Raw genomic sequence first — 23,914 nt, forward strand, 5'->3', positions numbered from 1 at the left:
GCAGCAATACTTTTATTTACCCGGTGTCATTTCAAAGGTATGTGACTAAATTTTATTTGAAAATCACCATGCACACTTCAATCAGTTATTTGCATCCTATTGTATTCTAATAAAATCCGGGGTTTAGTTCCTTGACATTGTTGTTACTCCAGCACCTCAATATTAGGAGAAACCTCTAGAATAGGACAAAAAAGTAAAGAACTAGGAATAGTTTCATTACTATATACAGTATGATTATATTAAAAACTTCTAGTTACAATAATAACAGTATTAGCAGCCACATGACTATGATTATAACGAACAGCCTAAGCTTCATGCGATTTTCGGAGACAATGAGAACTATTTCTTATACATATTGGAAGTGCTTTCACTCCAAATTGGTATGTGCTGATTATAATTGCTGTTTCCTGTTCTATGTTGTCCTTGTCCATATAGGAGGACGGCATCCAAGTAATGTTATTGGTGAAAACCTTAATTTCTGCCTCCTCCTAGGCGACTCCTTGATACAAGGGTGGAAAGGGAATATAAGTCCAATATTTATACAAAGCCTCACTAAGAGAAATAAGTCCTCCGCCGAGGCACATCTAACAAAGGAAGAAATGCATGCTGAATCCAGTTTTCTTTTCAACAGGGTTTCAATCATTTTGTAGGAAACCACTCAGGTCCACTCCCTGTAAGGATAAGAGCATAGCCCCGTCCTTGTTTTAGAACTTGCCTTTGAACATACTTACCTTCTTTATTAGGATACCAAACCTTTAAACTGTCAGCAGGGACTATCACCGAGGGAGTTGAGGAAAGATGGGTTACGACAGCAGAGTCTTGCAATTGTCTTCATTGATTCAAAAAATAATTAAGGTAAAAAGAACCTTCAAAATTAAAAAATTTAAGGTAAAAAGGTTAACCTTCAAAAAAATCTGTTTTTTTGGGGGGGCTCATTTCCTCTTTTTTGTTTTAATAGTTGAGTTTTTAAAGTTAAATTTGCGCGCTTAATGATGGCTTGACCTTGACTGTTGCCTGGGATTCCGGTGATATGTTGAATATTGTATTGCTGTAAGAAAACTTGTAATTTATGAGAGACATAGGCAGGGGCATTATCAGTTTTAAGTATAAAAGGAATGCCTATAATGGTAAAACAAGCTAAGAGATGTGTAATAATAGAATCAGCTTTTTTAGATGGCAACGGAGTGGCCTATTGAAAATGAGAAAAAGTATCAATGGTATGATGAACATACTTTAATTGTCTAAAAGAAGGAATATGTATAACATCTATTTGTCAAATTTGATTAACTTGAGTACCTCTCAGGTTAACTCCAGGATGGAAGGATGGAATGCTCAAAGGAGCACAGGAAGGACAAGCTCGAATAAGAGAACGAGCTTGTTTACGAGTTAAATGAAACCGTCGTTGAAGGCCAGAACTATTAGTGTGATGTAGAGCATGTTCTTGTTCTGCAGCCTGTAAGTGGCCAATTAGAAGTGAATCAATCTGAGTATTTCCATGAACTAATGGTCCAGGCAGTTGAGAATGAGAACGAAGATGAGTGATGAATAAAGGAGCTCGACGTTGGCTTAAAGTAAAGGATAATAAAGAAAAGAATTTCTGAAGAGAAGAAGTAGCATAAAGAGGTAAAGTGGCCTGAGAAATATAAGAAGTAACATAAACGGTGTATTGAGAATTACTAACAATGTTACAACCAGTAGTAGGGAAATCAAGTAAGATCATCAGAACAATAAATAATTCTCCTTGTTGCACTGAGGGATAAGGATAAACTGTAACTTAAGATTGATGAAGCTTCTTGCCAAGAATCAGAAGTTGCAAGAAGATAAGTGATTTGACTATGAGTGAATTGAGAGATAATTAAGGAAGGATCTTCTCCTTAAAGTTGTCGACAGTGATACCGTCCTTTGATGATCAGTTCAGCTAAACGATTGATATAAGTAGCCAAGTGTTTAGATGTTTTATTGGACAAAAAGATCTATTTTAGCAGCTGATTGGTCTGATGAATTATTCCTGTAGGAGAATGTAAAGTATGAAATAAACAAAGGGAAAGGGGAACATTGGGAAGGATATAATGTAAATGAGCCTTTTGAAGTTGCTTTTCCACAAGCTGGAGTTCCTGTAAAGCCAAAGGAGTTAAATGACGTGAGCTGTCCAAGTGACTGTCTCTTTCTAAAATAGAAAAAAGATGTTGTAACTGAATAGAGAAAAAACAATTTTTGAGATCTATGACTATTAATTTTTAACTTTGTGGGATAAGGGCAGGATTAGGAAGACCAGGCTGTAAACTTTCTTTAGGTTTAATGTAAACATTTATAGTTTTAAGACAAGACAAAGACGGGAATTCTATGCAGAAATACGTGGCTTTATATTCTTCTTGGCCATTTGTTTTTTGATTTACTCTTTTAGAGTCCTAAGTATTTCTTTAAATAATGGTCACTGTTTCACATAAATAGGAATGGTGGCTATGAGTTTAAAGGATTGTAGCCTATCTTGAATATCTTATTTTTGGTAGCTGAGGAAATATGAGGAATGTTTAAAAAAGCAGCAAATTGTTGTGAAAGATCTTGTTCCTAAAAATTAATATTGATAGGAACAATATAAAAATAATAAAAAAAAACACTTGACTTTGTTGACCTTTAGGACTGACACAGGTTAAAGGTTCTACGTCTTGATAAACCACAGAAGCAGCACCTAAGCCAGTGAGTATAACTGCAACTTGTCTTTTTTTCTATTGTATAGGCCTCTAATTTAAACAAATAATAGATATATTTACCCCTATATCAATTAACCTTTTAAAAACTATTCCATTAATATACAATGAACATAAGGGCTTTTGATTAGAAACTAAAGTTTCTTAAAAAATAGTTTTTTCTGTGCTACCAAATCCTCCTTATTGAGAATATATTCCTCTGCTTCTAGGCATATAAATTGTGAGACTTGAACCATAATAAGACTTTTATTAGTAACATCATGTCCTTTTGGCAAAGGGCCACACTCTCTAATAGCTAATTTATATACTTCTCTATTAGGAGACAAAGTATAAGGCTGAGTAATAACTAAGTCAGCAGCGGCACTTTGCTTAGTTGCCACATAAAGCTGAGAAATTGGGGTAAGGTGTGGGATCTTTAAGGAGGACTTGAATTTATTCCTTAATGTTGTAGGCCATTGCTCACTGGGTATTGTATGCAGATTTAGTCAATAACAAATATTTGTAAACAAATAAGGTGATTACAGGTACAGAAATTCAGTTCGTAGCTTACTATTTAATAGAGTATCTGCTTTGTAAAAGATAGTGGACCACAAAATACTTAATGGATTTTGGTTTTCAAAACACAGTGATGCTATCTAAGGCTAAATGGATACTTGAAATTGGGATTGGATCTGGTGCTGAAATACAACTTTTACGTAGTTATTGATTTTTTTTTCTTCCGATTATTCTAAGGAGGGTGACTACCATTTTTGTACTTTATAGAGCAGTCTAGAGGAAAGGGTTAAGCATGTAAGCTCTGGGGACAGAAAATCATATTTTTAAAATATAATAGCTATATGACCTTGGATACATTTATAAAACTGTCTTAACTTTGTTTTCCTGTCTACAAAATGGCAATAATCATAAAATTTGTTAGTCTTAAAGGGATGTTGGAAGAATTAAATGCAAGTGAAGATTTTTTCACAGTAGTAGACACATAGTAAGTACTCAGTATACTATGGCTATTATTACTGTTATTATTGTTAATATTACGTCTATTAATTTTAGCTCTTTAATGTAACAAGTGCAGAACCATAATCTCACATCCTTCAGAGTCATGCTGATCTTGTATTTTTTGGTCCTTTGACTAGTTTAGTCATTTATTACAAGAAATCTAGTTAGTTTGTGCATTCTTTTCTTTTCTTATATTTCTCATTTGTAAAGACTGATAAACCAACTACATTTTCAGACCTGGTGACATAAATTGTTGGGGCCTTAAGCCTGTGGGCCTCGGCTCTTATTTCTTAGGAGAGGAGACAGTAAATTTCCACTTTTATCAGTTTTGAAATGACATTTATTTGTCTAATGTCAACCTTTACCACAACATTTGTACACCTCTGAAGGCCGCTTTTTGCCTTGAGGGATAAAAGTGTTCAATTTTTATGACATTTTTTTTTTTGAAATGTCTAGGTTTACCACACTGCAAACAAACACCTTGTTTGTTATTTCCTTTTAAGGCTTTAGACAAAGCTTCAGCAAATAATTGAGCATCATAAATAGCCTTTCCAACACTAACATAAGTTTTAATATATTTCTCTAAATTGGCCTCATTGGCCTTTAATGATTTTAACAATTTTTAACAGTCAGCATAAGCATTTTAAAAAGACAATGTTTATAACAAAATTTTTGAAGTAAGGCCAACACCTACAATTTTGAAGACAGCATCTTGAAGACGGGCTACAAAATCTGAATATTGTTCATTTGTGCCTTATAAAATCTTCACAGAGGAAAGGGAAGATTTTCCTGTTATCTCTACCTTATTTTAGGCCTTTAAAAACAAAGTCTTGATTTGAGTAAAGGCAACATCATCTAAACTAGCCTGAGCATTAAGAGTAGCATATTGGCCTGTGCCTGTGAGTTGTTCCTCAGTGGGTCTAGGGGGATCACACATAATATTTTTCCTAGCCTATACATGCGCCTTGTTCATTTACCAGCTGTGCAATTGTAACCACTGAGAACGATCAAGAAAAGCCTTCCTTAAAGTCTTTCAGTCTATAGGAATCATCAAATTTTCTGATGAAAAAATATCAAGAAGACCAAGGATAAAAGGAGATTGAGATCCATAGTTAGAAATGGCAGCTTTTATTTCTTTTTAAAAATTTAATTTGTAAGGCATTAAATTGGACATTATTGCCACTATTTGAAAACTAAGCATTAGGAGTAAAAGAAGCATAAATAATTGGAAACAGATCTAGCTCCTTAAATTTTTTTTTTAAATTAAAAGTATATATAATATATAATAATACTCATATCTTCAAATATAAAGAATCTTAATATATTAATAAGAAAAGGCAAATAACCTAACTAAAAGTAGCAGAATAAAGAAATGACAATAAACCTATATGTCTAACATCATTACTCACTAGAAAATATGTATATTAATACCAAATTGAGAATCATTACATACACAATACAATGGTTAAAATTTAAAAACACAGAAAATATCAAGAGGTAGTTAATGTGTTAAGCAACTTGAATATTCAACTTCTGTTTGGAGTGTAAATTGGTGGAACCTATGCACCCTTATAACATAACAATTTCCTAGCTGGGGTTATTAATACTATATTAATATTAATAGTTAATATTAATGTGTTTATTTATTGACTATTGAAATACTTATAATATTTTAACAAACAAGATATATATATACACTGGTTTTAACATATTAAACAGGTGTTTAGTATAAATTTAAAGTATGTCTGATGTGAACAGGGCTTCAACTTTGCCAAACAAAGGCAAAGATAAGGAAGCCGGGGGATTGGAGGCTCTGGAAAATCCTCTTTTAACAGGGCAGAAGGAAAAGAAACAGGGAAAGCTCGCAAAGGTGAATTAGAAGAATATATCTGTAATATTTGTTGAAGCATTTCCATAATACACTGCATGTCAGAATTTCCTTTAGAAGAAGGAAGAGTTGGCTTTTTCTTTTCTCCTCCTTTTGCTACCTTGGCACAAATGGGCTCCATTTCAGATTTATTTTATTTTATTTTATTTTTCCAAATCCTCAGATACCTTTCCTCCTATGGCTACATTACCACACTCCGAATCAGTCTCAAGTAACTCTAATGTCTGAGTGATAGAGTTACACAAGGTCCACAATTTTAGAGGCATAATATCCCCTAACTGGAGAGCTCTAAGCAGAGTTTTTACTACCTGTAACTATTCTCTGCGATTCAGCTGCACTTTAGTCTGATACTGAAACCAGTAACAATGTTGTTCAACATGGGCAAACAATCACTTCAAAGTCTTTTTCTTTCACTTCTACTCCTATAGACAGCAACAGTCCTTGAAACAGCCATAAATATTCTGAGGCCAGAGAGATGAAATTCCTATAATGAAAGCTTAAGAAGGTTCCTCTTAACAATATCTGAGCCTTACCTGCTCCTAGGGGGTTCCCCTTCTTGTTCTCCCCTACTCACCCATGCTGACCCTGCTCGCTGCGCCACTTGTTGGGGGCCGCACCGGGGGTGGTGGAGAATGAAAGAACACACACAAAGACAAAGACACACAGAGAACATGGCGGCCGCGCTCAGAGCCTCCGCCTCACTTTATTTATACTCCATAAACCTCACGTCAGCAGAAAGAATGCAATGCAAAACAAACTTTCTTTTCCCACATGTAACCTTCTACTCAGTACCTTGTTTCTATATTCTTTCTTATCTACCCGCCTTCTTGGCGCCTACAGGAGTTCATTAAAAGTTCAGTTGGAGATACTGTCCTTGAGCCCTATCTATTCTCAGCATACTGTTTTCAAAGGCCCCTGCAACATTCCTTCACACATGTTGGTTCTTCTGCCTAGAATTCTTCACATCCTGATCCTCCCGTGTTTCCTCCCTAGCTACTCATCCTTCAAGCATCACGTTAAACGCTGCCCCCAAGCTCAACCCAGTAGAAACCTTCCTGCAACCCCAGTCTCAACCAGATCTCCCCTGAAATTCCCTCCCATATCATCACTCTTATTCTTCACTGATTTTATCATAGCTTTGAGTTTGATTCATTTTGGGGTTCAGTTGTTCCTTCCAAAATATAAGCTCTGTGAAGCAGGCATTACTGTCTTTTCAGCCTTGCACCTGTTAAAGAAGCTCACCTTATCTGTGGGGCATATGAAGAAGAAAGGAGAGGGAGAAGAAAAAGGAAAGGGAAATGACAGTAAAATGTAGAAGGGAGAGAAGAATAAGAAAAGCAAGAAGGATAAGAGAGGAAGGAGAGAGGGGTTGAGGAAGGGAAAGAGGTAGAAGAGGGGAGGAGAGAAAATAAGAACCAGAGTTTCTCTAGATGGCCACAGGCTTCCCCCTCCTCCCAGTGAGCAGCCTGGGAGTCAGCTTGATTGCTGGCACCGTCGCCTGACAGATGGAGCTTGTGCACTCACCATCTCTCTTCACTGGGACCCTGGACAGAGGCAAACAGACACACACACACACACACACACACACACACACACACACACAGATACATGTACATACATCTGGATGCATGCCTTGAGCCTGAAAGAAGCAGATGCTTATTCTTTCTCCCTATTTTGCCTCTGCTTTTTTGAGACAGAGTCTGGCTCTGTTGGCCAGGCTTGAGTGCTGTGGCACGATCTCAGCTTACTGTAACTTCCGGTTCCTGGGTTCAAGTGATTCTCCTGCCTCAGCTTCCCAAGTAGCTAGGACTACAGGTACATGCCACCATGCCTGGCTTTTTTTGTGCTTATAGTAGAGATGGGATTTCTCCATGTTGGCCAGGCTGGTCTTGAACTGCTGACCTCAAATGGTCTGCCTGACTTGGCCTCCCAAAGTGCTGGAATTACAAGCGTGAGGCTTCACACCCCCCTGCCCATTGCCCCTCTATTTTGCCTCTGAACCTGGGCTCCTTTTCCTAATGGTCTGAGTATTAGTTTTATTTTGTTGGACATAACAAAAGGCATAAAGATAGGACAGGACACAGCTGGAAGGTATACCATACGAATGGCGCCTAGAGGCCAGGCATGGTGGCTCATGCCTGTCATCCCAACACTTTGGGAGGCCAAAGTGGGAGGATCACTTGAGGCCAGGAGTTTGAAACCAGCCTGGGTGACAAAATGAGATCCCAGATTCTGCAATAAATAAATTAATAAATAATAAATAAAATAAAATAATTAACCAGGCGTGGTGGCACACCTGAAGTACCAGATCCTTGGGAGGCTGAGGTGAGAGAATTGCTTAAGCCCAGGAGGTTGAGGCTGCAGTGAGCTATGATAACACCACGGCACTCCAGCCTGAGCAACAGGGCAAGACCCTGTCTCACAAACAACAGCAAAGAAATAGAATAAAATGTTCCCACACAACTGGTGCCTAAAAAATTAGCACAGAAACCCTGTAATTCCCTCCAGGCATCTAGGAATCTGGTGTACCAGCAGACTGATTTCTGGGAATTGGTGTGGTGGCTGAGCAGGAACTCACAATCTGCTAAATTCCCCAGACTTCAACTAATCAGGGAGGTGAAAGCTTCTTAGACCTCTGCTTCCCTGCTGCTAGCTGCTGCTTTCCCAACTGGCCATCCTGGTGCTGCCTGGTCCCCTTCCCTTTCCCCCTTTCCTGCCCAGATTTAAACACCGGCATCTTTAGGCCTCAGAGTCCTGCTCTGTGCTGGATGGTGGCCATTAAAAAGTACTGGTTTCGGTTCCAGAAACCTGGGCTCCGATCTATGTTCTGAGAGCTCGCACGCGACCCCTCCCCTCTCTTGCTTCCAGATTGCTCATCCATAAGACGGTCTTCAATAACCCTAGGATCCAGACTTCATGTTCTATGGTTCCAGTCAGCCTGCTGATAGGGCCCCAGTTGTTGCTAATAACAAAAACCTTAAAATCTCAGTAGCTTCCAACAGTAATTATTTTCATGTTTACTGGTCTGTAGGTTGACCGAGGTCTGGCTGATCTGGGCTAGGCTAGACAGGGTCAATCCAGAGCCCAGGTCAAGTGAGATTCAAATTTGCTCCATGTATCCTTATTCTGATGCCCAGACTAAAGGGGCAGTGGCCATCTGGAGCAAGATCTTCTTATGGCAGATCACAGGGGTGTGAGAAGTTAAGCTAGATTGTGCAAGCACATGCAAAACTTCTGCTCACATAGCATCCACTAAAATCCCATTGCCTTAGGAGAGTCACATGACTAAGGCCAACTCATTGGGGTGGAGGAATATTCTCTGATTGCTCTAGTGGGAAGTGGTGCAAAGTGGCAAAGGGTGTATTAGTTTGAGTTCTTACTATAAGGAATTGGCTCATGCAGTTATAGAGGCTCAGAAGTCCAAGATTTGCAGCCAGAAAGCTGGAGACCCAGGAGAGCCAATGGTAGAGCTCTAGTTAGAGTCTGAAGGCCTGAGGGCCAGAAGAGCTGATATAGTAAATTCTAGTCCAAGTCCAAGTCTGAAGGAAGGAGAAGACCGATGTCCCAGATAAAGGCAATGAGGTAGAGAGAAGGAATTCTTTCTTACTCAACATATATTCTATTCAGGCCTTCAATGGATTGAATGAGGCCCACACACATTGCAGAGGGAAATCTGCTTTACTCAGTCTACTGGTTTAAATGCTAATCTTATCCAGACACACCCTCACAGACACACTAAAAATAATGTTTGACCAAATATCTGAGCACCCTGTGGCCCAATGAAGTTGACACAAAAAATTGGTCTTCACAAAGGGCTGATACGTGTAGTTCTTTTACCAGGAGTGGGTAGAAAACTCAGAGCAATGAACTGATGTTCTGCAAGGCCTTTAAGAGGTTAAAAAAAATGGCAAGAGGGCATTTTGGGGATCCTGGCCAAACAATGAGGAAGAGAGCTTAAAGAAAGGATTCTTTTCATGCTCTACACATTTGGTCACATTGAGAGGTACCTACTCTGGTTTCCCCGCTTGAAGTATCAGTGGTCACCAGTATCCCTGTGCTCCTCTACAGTTCCCAGCCTCCCCTGCAGTTACATTGGTCACATATGTGCACAGAAGTGATCTGTGTCATTTTCAGGCTGAAGTGTGTAAGTATTCATCATGCCGTCCCCTTTACCCACTTAGACAACTCCAGGACAACATTGAAGCAACAAGAGGGAAGACTAATAATTGGGTGCAGTCTCAATCCCTGAGTCACCGTATGGAGGAGAGGAGCACAGCTGCATCAGACTGTGTCATGAGCAAGGCACTAGAATTTGGGATTTATTTGTTATTACAGCATGGTCCGGAGTATCTTGACAAATACATATCTGTTGTACTGGCTCTCTGGGTAAGTCCATTATCTCTTCTGTTCCAAATTTGGACTCATTCATTGATTCACAGGCTATGAGAGTTAATGGGACCCTTTGAGCAGACAATGCAGGCAGGAGCAGAAGGAACTACTGCAGACATTTCTTGTGCTTGGTTCCAAGGAGGGAGAGGAGTTACCGGAGAGCCTCGGGATAGCAGAATGTTATTTTTTAAAATAAAATGGCAGTCACTAGTGTGCGAATATGTTGTTTTAGTATATAGAGATAGAAAATCAACAAAAGCATGGACTACAATTTCCCAGATAACCCCTGCTTTCATTTCAAAAATAACAGTAATATGTGGTAGAACCTTCAAACAAAATAGATACAAAAGGAAAATAAGATTTTCTCTCCTCATTCCTCCAGTGCCTCTGCTCAAAACTGGATACTTTAAACAGTGTGTGAACCATTCCTTGCATTTTCTTTTGGGGAAAAAGGACATGTGTTTTTCTTTTTTTTTCTTTTTCTTTTTCTTTTCTGCTCTGTAGCCCAGGTTGGAGCGCAGTGCTGCGATCTTGGCTCACTTCAAGCTCTGCCTCCCGGGTCCACGCCATTCTCCTGCCTCAGCCTCCCGAGTAGCTGGAACTAAGGGTGCCCGCCACCATGTCCAGCTAATTTTTTGTATTTTTTTTTTTTTTAGTAGAGACGGGGTTTCACCATGTTAGCCAGGATGACTTCGATCTCCTGACCTTGTGATCCACCCACCTCAGCCTCTCAAAGTGCTGGGATTGGCGTGAGCCACTGCTCCTGGCCCACATGTATTCTCTTATATGCATATCGAAATCTGTAGTCTTCTTTGATTAAGATTCTGTTCTACATTTTGCTTTTTGTCACTTAATAAGACAGCATCAAGGTCTTCCCACATCAGCACCTGCGGGTCTTTCTCATACTACTTAATGCCTTCAGAGTAGTCTACCATATGGTAGCACTACCATTTATTTAATATGACCCTTATTGAGGGACTCTGCTTCCAATATTGTTTGTTTATTTATTTTTCTACTATAACCAGTGCTGTAGTGACTATAATGAATATTCCTGTGCCCATATTTACAGAGCAGGTTGCTAGTAGTGGATTGTTGGGTTAAATGGGATGCATTTGATACATATTGCCAAATTGCCTTCCCCAAAATTGCACCATTTTGCCTTTCTACCAACAGTACAATGAATGCTTTACATCCTCAGCTGCACTGGTTTAATTTTTTCCAGTTTTGTGGTTGAAAAATGGCATATATTCTTTTCAGCGTGAGTTCTTTAAGGATGAGTGTCCATATTATTATCCACTAAAAATCTGTTTCTTGAACAAATTATTTTCATTAACAGGCAATGAAATAAATAAAACAGAAAACAATGCAGTGTTCAGAGGGCTTCATCACTTTCAGATGGAGCTGTACCCCATCAAACTACCCATTGGTGTTCTCAGCATTCCTGAACTTCTGCCCCAAATCCCTTAACTGATTGCCTACCTGTAGGTTGGGCTATACTGGGGTCACCTTTTCCTCCTTCCTTAGACTGAGTCAACCCTGCACAGCCAGATCTGTGAGCTCCTTGTCAACAAAGCAGTTCAAATACAGGTCAAGAGAATGCTTGTTGGAGATGGTACCAAAATAAATTTCTGCATTGGACTAGGGGCTAGGTGATATCACGTCTTGAGTTTATTTATTTTTTGAAAATTTATCCGCTATATTTTTTCTGATTTAAGAAAATGCCTTTGATGTGAAATCAAAAAATACAGAAAAATACAAATAAGAAAGCACAAATTGTTTGCAGTCCTGCCATCTGGTCTCACACATTAGTGTACAGGTTTCTCATCCTTTTAAACACACACCCACATGCACATACATACATTTACCAAAATCATTATTCTTCCAGAGGCAGTGTAACAAGGTGGTTCATAGTATGGACTCTTGAATCAGATAGCCTGGGTTTATATCTCAACTCTGCCACTTTCCAGCTGAGGGACTGTGGGCAAATCACTTTTATTCTCAAGGCCTCAATTTTGTCATCCTTAAAGTGCACGTAATCATAGCATCCACTTCATAGGCTTACTGTGTCTGTCAATGCAATAATTACAAGTCAAACTGGCAAGTGGGAAGAGCCATATAGGTTCTTACTTTATTATTATTAAAGATTTCTTCCCCTTGTTGGATGTACCATTATTTAGACCGACTTCTATTGAACATTTGATATTTTTTCAACTTTTTCCATCACAAATAACACTGCAACAGTCAATCTTGTATATAAAACTTTTCTAGCTATGGAATGGCGATTTCTATGGAATGAGAATCTGAGAATATGGCTAATTGCAAAGATTTAAATGTGCATTGCCAATTTTTCCATAAAAATTGTGATAATTTGTACTTGTATAGGCAGTACTTAAGAGTACCTGTTATTTCCTTGTTCTTTCACCAAAATTGGGTGTTATTATTTTTAAAAATCTGTTAAGTCCCCTGTGCCCCACCCAAGAATATATGATTTATTAGACCCTTTTAAGAAAGAAAATAATCTAAAGGAAAAAAATAACCAGAAAATTATGGACATCGAATTGAAGCTAAAAACCAAGATATTTATGTGATAGACCTTCAAAAATGAAGACTTCTAAGGTTAACTTGAAGGACTCCCGCTGCTAAGAGGCTAAGGTCTTTGTTCTAATATCATGAAGAATATAAAACACCCTCAATTTCTTTTTTTAGTTTTAATTTTCAGTTCTGGGGTATAGATTTGCTACATAGGTAAACATGTGCCATGGTGGTTTGCTGCACCTATCAACCCATCACCTAGGTAATCCATGAAAACCTTTAGTTTTTAGATTTTGGGGGGATTATGGAGAATGCCTTTAAAATAAAAACAATGACACTAAACTGTAAACAGCTGACCCTGGCACATTAATAGCTCTCAAACTTTGCCACTCTCTGGGGGCATAACCTTGGTCAAGCTAAATCTCCCATCTTCTTACTTGTAGGATTCTAGTGAAGGAAGGAGGCAGGGAGTCTCAGACTGGGCTCTCACAGATCCCTTCTGGCTCTAACATTTCACCAGCCTGTACTACCTGAGTTTACAAAAGAGATTAGTAGTGTACACTGCAACACATTTTAAACCACGGCCTTTGACCAGTACATGTAATTGGAGACACTCTTCAAAGTGACAACATGCATTAGCAGGTCTTGGCTCTGCTGGAGTCTCTGTTACGACCAGCTGTCAGCAGCAACTGCAGCAGCACTTGCTTCAGCAGGCAAGTCTATACTGTGTAGACATTAGAACCACCCCAGTTTTTCATCTATGTCCTTTCTTCTCTGGGTCCAAGAAATCAAGTCTTCTCTTTCTTCTTCCAAATGAGAAAGGATTTAGAGGTGGGTGGGGTGGGACACAGGTACCAGCCATATTCAAGACAGAGCACCTGATACAGAGAACAGGAGTAGAGGCTGATTCTAAAAGCTCCTGATGAGCAGCATCGCCCAGTGTATACGATGTATGCATTAGTGAAGCCATAGTTTAATGTCGCATAGCTTGGTGTTTCCAGTTGTGAAACTTGGAGCCAAACCCCTTTGATGTCAATTCTGATTCTGAACTTACTACTGTGATTTGAGCAAGTCACTTAAACTTTCTGTGCCTCAGCTTCCTGTAGGCAAATCCATATTTAACTTTAATAACCTAGTTGACTGATTCTCATTCTCTTCATCTCAGCTGTAGCTCTAGTTAATAACTGGACATGCTGGATATTGCCTGTTAATACCCCGTATCATCTCTGCTTTTCTAAAAGATATCTCAGAAACTCAGGGGCTAGAAGCCTGGAAACTGCATTTCCCAGACTCTCTTGCCAGCAGAGATTCTACCAAGGAGAGGCACTTTGTTTGAGATTTCTGAGATAGAAGAGCAGAAGAAAAATACCATTCTTTAGCAGCAGTTGTGTGGGCACAAGTGTGGCCTTCAAGAGATAGTGGATATGGTTTTTCCCAGGGCTTTTGGACACCCTCCTATAGACACTGAGATACGTACTAGTTTTCTTATGATTTCCACATTTCCACATTTGTGAAATGCAATGATGCCTCTCTGACCTCTTTCCTCGGCCCTTTCAAAGGGTTGTGTAAACCTCTATTGCCCTATATTAAATACATTCCTATTTAAAACATTAAAGTGGCTTTAGTTTCCTAACCTAAAACTTGTGAATACATCATATATTCTCTAAGTAGTAAGTAGAAAGCACCCTAGGCTTAGAATTTAAATTCCTAGGTTTATAGCAATTCCATTACTAGGTATATACCCAAAGGAATATTAATTGTTCTACCATAAAGACACATAGACACATATGTTCATTGCAGCACTATTCACAATAGCGAAGACATGGAATCAACCTAAATGCCCATCAGTGAAAGAAATGTGGTACATATATACCTTGGAATACTACACAGCCACAAAAAGGGACAAGAATATGTCCTTTGCAGCAATATGGATGAAGCTGGAGGCCATTATCCTAAGCGAACTAACACAGAAACAGAAAACCAAATACCACATGTTCTCACTTATAGGTGGGGGCTAAACATTGAGAACACATGGACACAAAGAAGGAAACAACAAACACCAGGACTACTTGAGGATGGACGTTGGGAGGAGGAGAAGAATAAAAAACTACCTACTAGGTATTAGGCTTATTACCTGGATGATAAAATAATCTGTACACCAAACCCCTGTGACAACACAATGTACCTGTATAGCAAACCTGCTCATGTACCCCTGGACCTAAAATAAAAGTTAAATTATGCTTCTTTCTAATTAGTTCAGATGTTTTTATATTAAATAAATGGCACTTGCATAATTTTTAAAAAACACAAAATAAAATAGATAAATTCCTGGATTTCAATTCCACCTTTGCTGCTGAAAATCCATGTGACCCTGGGAAAGCCATTTCGTTTTTTCATCTTCAAAAGAGGAATAATTACATCAATAATTACATGCTTATAAAAGATAATTGTACCGATTACTTCACAAGATTAATTGCGGAGGCTAAAGGGGATCATGGATGCAAAAGTGTGTTCTAAACTGTCCAGAGTTTTACATGAAAAGGGAGCTACTATTTTGTCATCTTTACAGAGTTTCTTTTTGAGAAAATGAATCCTCATGCTGCGCATTAGAGAGGCTAGTAGACTCCTTCTCAGCCCAATAGTGGATTGTGCAGAAACCCAGGGATGGATGACCTAGTTACCCATAACCAGGAATTTAAGCCACTGCCCTATCCATATTCTGCTTGTATGACAACGAACTGTGCTTCATACTAGTTATTCAGTTGTCCTTGGTTTTTGTTGTTGTTGCTGTTGTTTGTTTGTTTGTTTTTTGAGACAGAGTCTTGCTATGTTGTCTAGGCTGGCCTCAAACTCCTGGGCTCAAACTATTCTCCTGCCTCAGCCTCCTGAGTAGCTGAGACTATAATTGTGAGCTGCCACACCTGGCTCAATGCTCCTTATTTTTAACTAACTCTGCAGCCTCCTTGATGAAGCCACGTGTTTACCTCAGCTGCTCACTCTGGGATGGTCTGTTGAATTAGTAGAGAAAATGTCCAAAGCCAAAAACAAAGTACAAAGCCAATGGGAAAGAAATCAATAATTGCATGTTTATAATTTAAGATCTGTTTTGTTCGACACAGTGTCATTGTGGTACCAGCCCTGAACAATTTTTGCATTCTTTCTCCTCCTAGTCCATGTATCTGAATGCTGCCACTTATGCTGTGGACATTCTGAGCCTTGGTTCCCTCATCTTTCATGGGTCACGTTGGCTCTGTAATTAAGTCCAAACTCAGCCTGGCATCACTGGCCTCTCATGATCTGGTCCTGGCTACTGTCCCTCCAGATTTGTCTCTTCCTACTTTACGAGCTCACCTTCACCAATGCCCGAATATTTTATTAATAAACCCCATCTGTGCTGAGTTACTTGCAGTTCCTCAAGTACACCAGGCTCTCTCGTGAGCCTGGCCATTATACATGCCATTCCCATAGCACAAGTGGTCTCCTTTTATTATCTGTTTTGGAAATCCCTAATCATTCTTCAAATTTCAGGCCCAAAATATCTCCTGTGTGAATTTTTCCTGGAACCTTCCTCCTCCTTCTCCTATGATCTCATTACACTGTGTAACTGAAATAATGTATGATGGACCATAAGGCATAGAAAACAGCACTGAAGATCAAAAGAAAAAAGTATTAGAACAAAATATGTAGGGTAGGAGGTTTGCTATACCCAGGTACTTGAATGAAAGTACAGATGAGTTGAACTTGTCTGTAAATATAACTGTTTTTTAGATTCAGTTTCAATAATTATTTAAATACTAATGGGTGCTTTGACTTTAATAATAATTTCAATATACTTTTTATTTGTACTCAATAATAATTTCAACACCAATTCAATTTCAATATATGAAGAGCTTCTTTTGTTAAGCTCCTAAAAATGATGTACCAGAAAAATTATACTCAATAATAAATACTTCTTTAATTAAAAAAACACAAGGTTTTAAGGGGAAAAAAGGTGTCAGTGCAACATCTGAGGTAGCAGCTGCTTTGATTATAATAGAAAAGGATTCAGGGGTAAGGTTGGAGAGAGAGCACAAATTCACAGAATCATTTATAGGCAAGTGATTGCAGTACGAAATGAAAGCAAGCAATAACAAAAGGCCACAGATTCCATCAATGTGCTTACATTTATAAAAACAAGAGCTTAAAAATAGAGTCAATCATTAGGATGTTTTGTAATGAGAAGGGAGGTGACCATAACATCTCTTGTAGCACAGAGCGTCTCTGATTGTGTCACAACAAGTCCTTAAAACAGCTGCTAAACTTACAGCAGAGCTACGTTCTTCTGTTTAAAAAGACAAGAGTTCCACATTTGATGACCTTTTCTGTGATGACAAGTTGCTGTCAGGAGTATGCAACCTAGCAGATATTATTTGAAAAAAAATCTACATTTAATCTGTTCTTTCAAGGTAGAGATGACATTTTAACTACACATGAGAGAGCAATTGTGTCTCAAAAGAAAACCATGCTATGGAGAGAGCATTTGGAAAAATGGATGTTTGGAAATGTTGCGATTGTTATGTGAATTTATTGCTGTAAATTACGTATTTCCCTTATGAAAGTTTTCATACGTGTACACTCCAAAAACATGAAAATAAGATTCTTCTGATCCTCTTTAAAATCCCCTAAAAGGAAAGTTCCTGTTGAATTTTGAATCTGTTTGTTAAAAAATATAAAGGTGCAATATCTTTAATTATTTGTCAGAAAAACTAAGCAACTGATGGGCTGTTGGAAAATATCTGTGTAGAATGGGATCCAAGCAGAGGAAAATGAAAAGAAATCACGTCCTGCATTTTCCATACTAAACCTCTATTAATACAGCCAAAAGCTTACCAGTAATGCAGCCACTCTACCCAGTTGATGGCAAAGTTCCTCCAGGTCTCTACTCCACCAAATTTCAGCAATTCTTTTTTAAATTTAGGCAACTCGTGATGGACTCCTCTGTATAATGTAAAAACCTCCTGTCAATAAAGTCCATTTGTGTGTATTTACCGTAGGGATTTGGGATTGCTTTGTGCAGTGTTTTCTGAAGCTGGTGAAGTCTCCAGCGGAACCTAGTGACAGCCTGTGAGAAGTGAAATCATCCTTATTTTAGAGCCTCCCCATAAAATTAGCAACTTTGCCATTTTTCTGTAGAGAAATTGATTTTTATGCCTCTCAAAAATAATTTAGAAAACATTTTTAAGACCATCGTTTCATCTGTAGCCTTCTTGTTTCTTACGAGGTAGAAAAGATGATTCTTAATGAAGGACATCTATTTGAATGCAGTCAGACTGTAATGCTCAGTTAAGCTAGGGGTAATGAGCCTTTAATTTCTTCTTCAATTAATCTTTACCTTTTATCTATCCTGTGAATCAATTCTATGCCCATTCCAGGGCTTCCCAGACCATACACGCCCAGCCCCCACAGCCTCTCCGGCCTCCCTGAGCCGGCCCCCTTCCACCATCACTCATGGACCCGCTGGCAGTCCTTCTTTTCTTGCAGCACATACTTATCCTGTCTCAGGGCCTTTATCCTTGCTGTTTCCTCTTCTAGGAATGCTCTTCCCCCCGGCTTTCCAGAGGCTAGCTCCTTCTCACTGAGAACTGAGCTAAACTGCCACCTTTTCAGGGCCCTTTCTCAGCTCCTTTCCCTAAATGCAGTATCACCCCAGCCGTTCCCATCACATTGCCTTGTTTTACCGTCTCTTGGTCCTAGCTTGTGCATATGTTTGTTAACTAGTTATGAGAGTAATATAACTATAACTATAACATAAGTAATATAATAGAATGTAAGTGCTATAAGAGTCCAGACCTTGTCTATTTAATTTACCACTGTACCCACAATACCATCTGGCATGTAGTAGCCAGTCAGTAAATATTTATTAGATGCATAGAGAAACAATACTGCAAATGTCTCAGACAGATAGATCCCTCTTTTTCAAATAGAATGGGACGTTGTAAGGAGTTGCAGATGTGTAAGATCCATTTTAGGAGAATTGGGGAAGTAAGTGCTCATTAAATGGCCAGTGTACGCTGGTTCATCCAGGTAGGTGTATCATCCTCCACACAACCCATCAGTGTAGGTGAGATTTACTCCTTTAACCAGACAAGGAAATGTAAGCTTAGCAAGTTAACACAGATAGCACCTGGAGCCACGGAGCTAACACGTGGCCAGTCTGTGCCTTGGGTATCGGAATCAGGACCTGTCTTCTTTCTCCCGCAGTTTTCTGAACAGCACAAAGATGCAGTTCCTGGAGGGCTCTGTCACTAAAATGCTAGGGTTCAAACTTCTTCTAATTATCCTCCACTGATCTTCTACTAATTAGATCTTCTACTAAATTTCTTCTAAATCTTTCGAGATTTATTTTCTAAATCTTCCACTAAAATATTCTATTTTTCTGTGACTTTAAACAAGGCATAAGTCTGTTAAATCGGGATGATAATAGTACCTACCTTGGGGTTATTGTGACTATTAAATGAGATGACACACGTTAAGCACCTAGAACAGAACCTGAACTGTTAGGTGTCTCAATAAATGTTGACTGTTGGCACTATGACCGTAAGTCTTACTGTTTCTGAAGCATTTTTCTCCTTTCTTCCTTTAATAAATACTCTTCAGGATCCTACTAGGTGCCTGGCACTGTGCAACGTGTCTGAGATAAAAGGATAAGCAGAGGACAATTTTCACTGAAGGCGATGTGTACAAAGTGCTGTGGAAGCTTAAGAGATTGCTGAAAAGCTTTGTGGAGCAGTTGACATTTGAGTTAAGCCTTTAAGGTTGGAGTAGAATTCTCAGAGATGGAGAAGCCAGGGCAAAGGAAAGCATAAAGAAACTTCTGTCAGGACTAGGCTTTAGGATTGAGTCAAGATTTTCCATGGGAAAAACAAACTACAGTTTTTTAAAAAAAAGACATACACATATACAGACACTCACTGAGAGAGAAAGAATGGCAGATTGGAAGCTGAGTGCAAAATATGGCTAAATTCTACCTTTCAGTCATATATTAAGTCTAGTTTCATGGAGGCAATATTCTTTCAGAGGAAACAACTTGGGTTTGCTGTCAGACAGTCTGAAGTCAAAATGGCAACTAAGCCATGTGTTTTTAGACAAGTTTCTTTACCTTTCTCATATCTAGGTACCTTACTCATTTAAAAAAAGATGGAAGGAAGGTAGATATTCTCATTTTATAGGATAGTTCTAGAATTAAATGGAATAACCTATATAAAAATGTCTAATCAGGGCCTAGCAAATAGCATATGTTCAATAGAATGTTTGCTTTTTTTCTTCCAAGATACAGCTGCACACATACTGACCATGCTGTCAACCTGAACTGAATATTGCCAAACACAGTCATTGTTTTCACATTTAACAAAACTAAGAGAACACAACCACTTAACTCAGTTATCAGTTTAAATGAGAAGTAGGATTTTCTTTCCCAAAAATGAGAGCCAGGAGAAGTTGGGGCCTCTGGCACTGGTAGTTCATTGCTGGAAATTTTTATTTGGATATTTATTTAGTGCCTGCCAAGAAACAGAGACCTGGGCGATTGCTTGCTTTTATTATTCATTGATCCCTTACAACAAGCCTGAGGATGGGAAATCTCCCATTTTACAGATGAAGGCCACCTAAGCTGAGAGAAGTTAAGAAACCCGCCCAGGGGGTTTCTGGCAAGTGATGACTCCAGGGCTGGCTCCAAGAGTTCTGTAATTCTAACTCTTCGTGCTTCTCCAGGATGCCTCTTGTGATACCTCTTTTTATTTTTTTTTATTTTTATTTTTTTGAGATGGAGTCTCACTCTGTTGCCAGGCTGGAGTGCAGTGGCGCAATCTCGGCTCACTGAAACCTCCACCTCCGGGTTCAAGTGATTCTCCTGACTCAGTCTCCAAAGTAGTTGGGACTACAGGTGCACACCACCATGCCCAGCTAATTTTTTTGTATTTTTAGTAGACACGGGGTTTCATCATATTGGCCAGGATGGTCTTGAACTCTTGACCTCATGATCCACCCTCCTTGGTCTCCCAAAGTGCTGGGATTACAGGCGTGAGACATCCTGCCCGGCCTCTTGTGATATCTTACGGTGGTAAAGTAATAGGACCTGAACAGCTATGAAGGGCAGAGCTAGGGCAACCTGGAACGGTCCATGTTTCTTATTTTTTCCGTAATAGAACACTAGTCATTTTTGTCCATTTCTCTATCTGCGTTTTTCTCTCTCAGTGCTTCTTTTTCATTCTGTTCATAGTCACATGCATAACACTCCCTAACTACCTTTTTTCTTCTTTTTCTCTACTCCAGGTAGAGAAACTGAGGCTCACAATCCTAGAGAGAGAGTCCAAGCCGTACGTAGTATTTGGCTTGGCTGGAATCCGAGGCTCCAGCCCCCCACCTTCCCATCTGTCACCCTCCTCTGCCTTCTCTCTCTGGTGTCAGACGCAGACCTTCTGCTTCCTTGCCTGCCAGTCTGACGCATTCTTCAGGCCCAGAACCACTTAGAAATAATTATTTTAAAAACAAATAAACTCTTCTTTCTGTGATCTTTACTTTCTGCGCATCCACACCAAGCCGTGGCTATTTTTACTCACCCTAGCTCCTGGCAGGTCTCTTTGGAAAGTCACCATGACATTTTGTGCTGCTTGGCCTGGCATTCATCTAGAATATTTTTTCAAAAACATCCTGCTCTGGAGAAATGTCAGTGTTTATGGTGCATCCAGAGGGATATATCAGCAGAGGAAAAGATCCACTTAAATAAGTCCTAGCTTGACAAGGAGTGGGTTTGGAGGCAGACACACCCAGAAGCAGCAAAGCACAGTGAGGCATGCTGGAAAGAGACGGTGGTGAAGACGCATGTCTGTGGGGAGGTCACCTGGTGAAGGTTTGAAGAATCTGGAAAAAGGATGGATACACAGACTGAACAGAAGTAGTTGGGTACTCAAGCCAAAGCAGGGAGGCTGTCCCAGTTAGTGATGTCCAGCTGGTATTGCACTTGGACAAGTCACGTTTTCTCCTTTTCTCTATTGGAGCCCTCCTCTTGTATCAGGTATGGGTAAGAATTCTAGGGCAAGCATAGACAGTATCTTTCATATTGATGCTGGAGAAGGAGCGTTGGAAGAAGAGTCTCGGGTTCTAGTGCTGGCTTTGCTGCTAAGTAGTTGTTTCATCAGTAGCAATTCACGTTATCTCTTTTGGCTTAATTCACATTATCTCTTTTGAATAAAGTGGGGCACTGGATGGTCACTTCTAGGCCTTAAGTTCTTTGAGTCTAAGACAAATGAAGGTGGTTGCTTATCATAGTGCTAAGCATTTGGGATCTAACAAGTCAAAGGGAGGTCATTTTCATCCATCCAAGCATCCATCATACATCTGTTCACCTTCACTAAGAACATTCTATATGCCAAGAACTAAGTTAGCACTATGGAATTAACTAACTACCTATCTTCAAAGAACACATTGTGAAAAGGCATGACAGCAAACATGACTGTCAATGAGCACTGCCTCTGGCTAGTGACACCCTTGTGTGGATCCCTTCTTCTTGTACCAGGATCAGTCTTTGTGATCAACAGAATACAACAGAAAAGGTGGTATGCTATTCTGAGGTTGTGTTATCAAAGACAATGTGGCCTCTCTGTCATCTATCTATCTATCTATCTATCTATCTATCTATCTATCTATCAATCAATCATCTATCATCTATCTTTATCTCTCTTTCATCCCTTGCATAGAGGAAGTCAGCTTCATGCTGTAAAGATGTTCAGACAGCCGATAAAGAGGACTACACTGCAAGCTCCATCTAACAACCAGTGAAGAACTAAGGCCTTCCAACAACCGCAGGAGTGAGCTTAGATAAGTATCCTTCCCTACCTGAGCCCTCAGATAACTGCAGCCCTAACCAACAGCCTGACAGTAACTTCCTGAAAGACCCTGAGCCAGAATCACCCACCTTAGCAGCTCCCATGAAAACTGTAAGCTAATAAATGTGTGTTGTTTTAAGCTTCCACATCTTGGACTGATTTGTAACACAGAAATTGATAACTAATGCAGAAAAGGGATTAAAACATGGACCTATAGAATTATCACACAAACTTTTTGAACATCCTAAACATCAAAGACATAAAGAAAAGGTCTGGTGTCCAGTTTAAGGGAATACACAATTGAAATAAAAAGTGTTATAAAGAAATAAAATTGACAAATCTGTCATGTGAGTTTTAAGGAGAACAAGCTCATGGCCAGCTGAAGAGAGAGTGGGAAATCTACTGCTTAACTTGGGGATGCTTCATGAGTATTTTTGAACTGGATTCTGAAAGATGGGAGAGATTTGGAGACACAGGTGGAAAGGTATTCTGAATGGCTAGATCCTTGTAAGCCAACCAACCAACCTCCTCTTAGATCAGGCATTGGTAGGAATTCCAGGGCAGGCATTTACAGGGCCTTTCATGTTGGTGGTGGAAAAGGAGAATTGGAAGAAGATTCTGAGGTTCTAGTCCTGGCTTTGCTGCCAAGTGATTTTTTGATCATTAGCAACTCACATTATCTCTCTTGGTTTCTGTTTTCGCAGCTGTAGAATGCAGTGGGGCACTGGGTGGTCACTTCCAGGCCTTAAGTTCTTTGATAACTTAAGGAGAATAGAATGAATAAACTTGGATGTATTCTTAAGAATGGCTGGCAATTTAATGTGGTTGGCAAGTATGGCAAAGAAAAAAAAGGACTTGAATGTCATGCAAAGATGTGCATCCTTTTTCCTTTAAGCCATGGTTCTTAAGCTTTAATTATTCATTTGCCACCTACATTATTTTGTAATGCAAGTATACCATATATCACAATTTGGTTAATTATTAAATTTAGATTCACTAGCTTTTTAAAACATTAGTTTGACTTTGAGAACAATATTCATAAACCTATGAATCTGCTAGGCTATTTATATTTGTTCTAATAAACATAAAAGTGAAAAATCACTATTTAACGAAATGTGCTCTTCTGTGTACCACCTGAAATCCTCCAGTAGCCCAGCAGTGGCACAGTACACTTTGGGAAACACCACAGATAATGATGTCAGGGGAGGGGATGCCCTAATCGAAGCTGTGTTTGTGTGGAGTCAGCTGGAAGTCACCCTAGAGGTTCTCCTCTTCTTTAGCACTCTGACATCTGATCAATTACCAAGCCCAGTTGATCCTGTCTACCAGGTAACTCTTTATGCCCATTGCTCTCACTCCCTCCTCAACTTCTCAGGCTTAAGTTCTCATCATTTGTGACATGCACCATTTCAGCAGCTTCCTGATTTCCAGCACTTAAACCTTGCCCTTCCTCTGCCCTGTGAACACAATTCTGACCATATGACTTCTTTCCTCAAAATCCTTTCTCTTCACCTTCAGAAGAAAAACACACACTCCTTAGC

The 23,914-nt window shown here is 39.3% G+C and overlaps 1 protein-coding gene and 1 long non-coding RNA gene across 2 annotated transcripts in view; one reads left to right on the plus strand and one right to left on the minus strand.

Annotated features, from left to right (window-relative positions):
• Positions 1-23,914, minus strand: part of LOC105485175 (acid sensing ion channel subunit 2) — a 1,135,324-nt gene that overhangs the window by 591,978 nt on the left and 519,432 nt on the right. The window lies entirely within an intron of this gene.
• LOC105485169 (uncharacterized) lies at positions 1,438-22,873 on the plus strand. Its single transcript, XR_989388.3, has 4 exons — positions 1,438-1,623; positions 2,639-2,697; positions 9,771-9,975; positions 22,245-22,873. It is a non-coding gene; the product is annotated as an uncharacterized lncRNA (long non-coding RNA).

Source organism: Macaca nemestrina, chromosome 17, assembly GCF_043159975.1.
Source record: "Macaca nemestrina isolate mMacNem1 chromosome 17, mMacNem.hap1, whole genome shotgun sequence".
Lineage (NCBI taxonomy): Eukaryota > Metazoa > Chordata > Mammalia > Primates > Cercopithecidae > Macaca > Macaca nemestrina.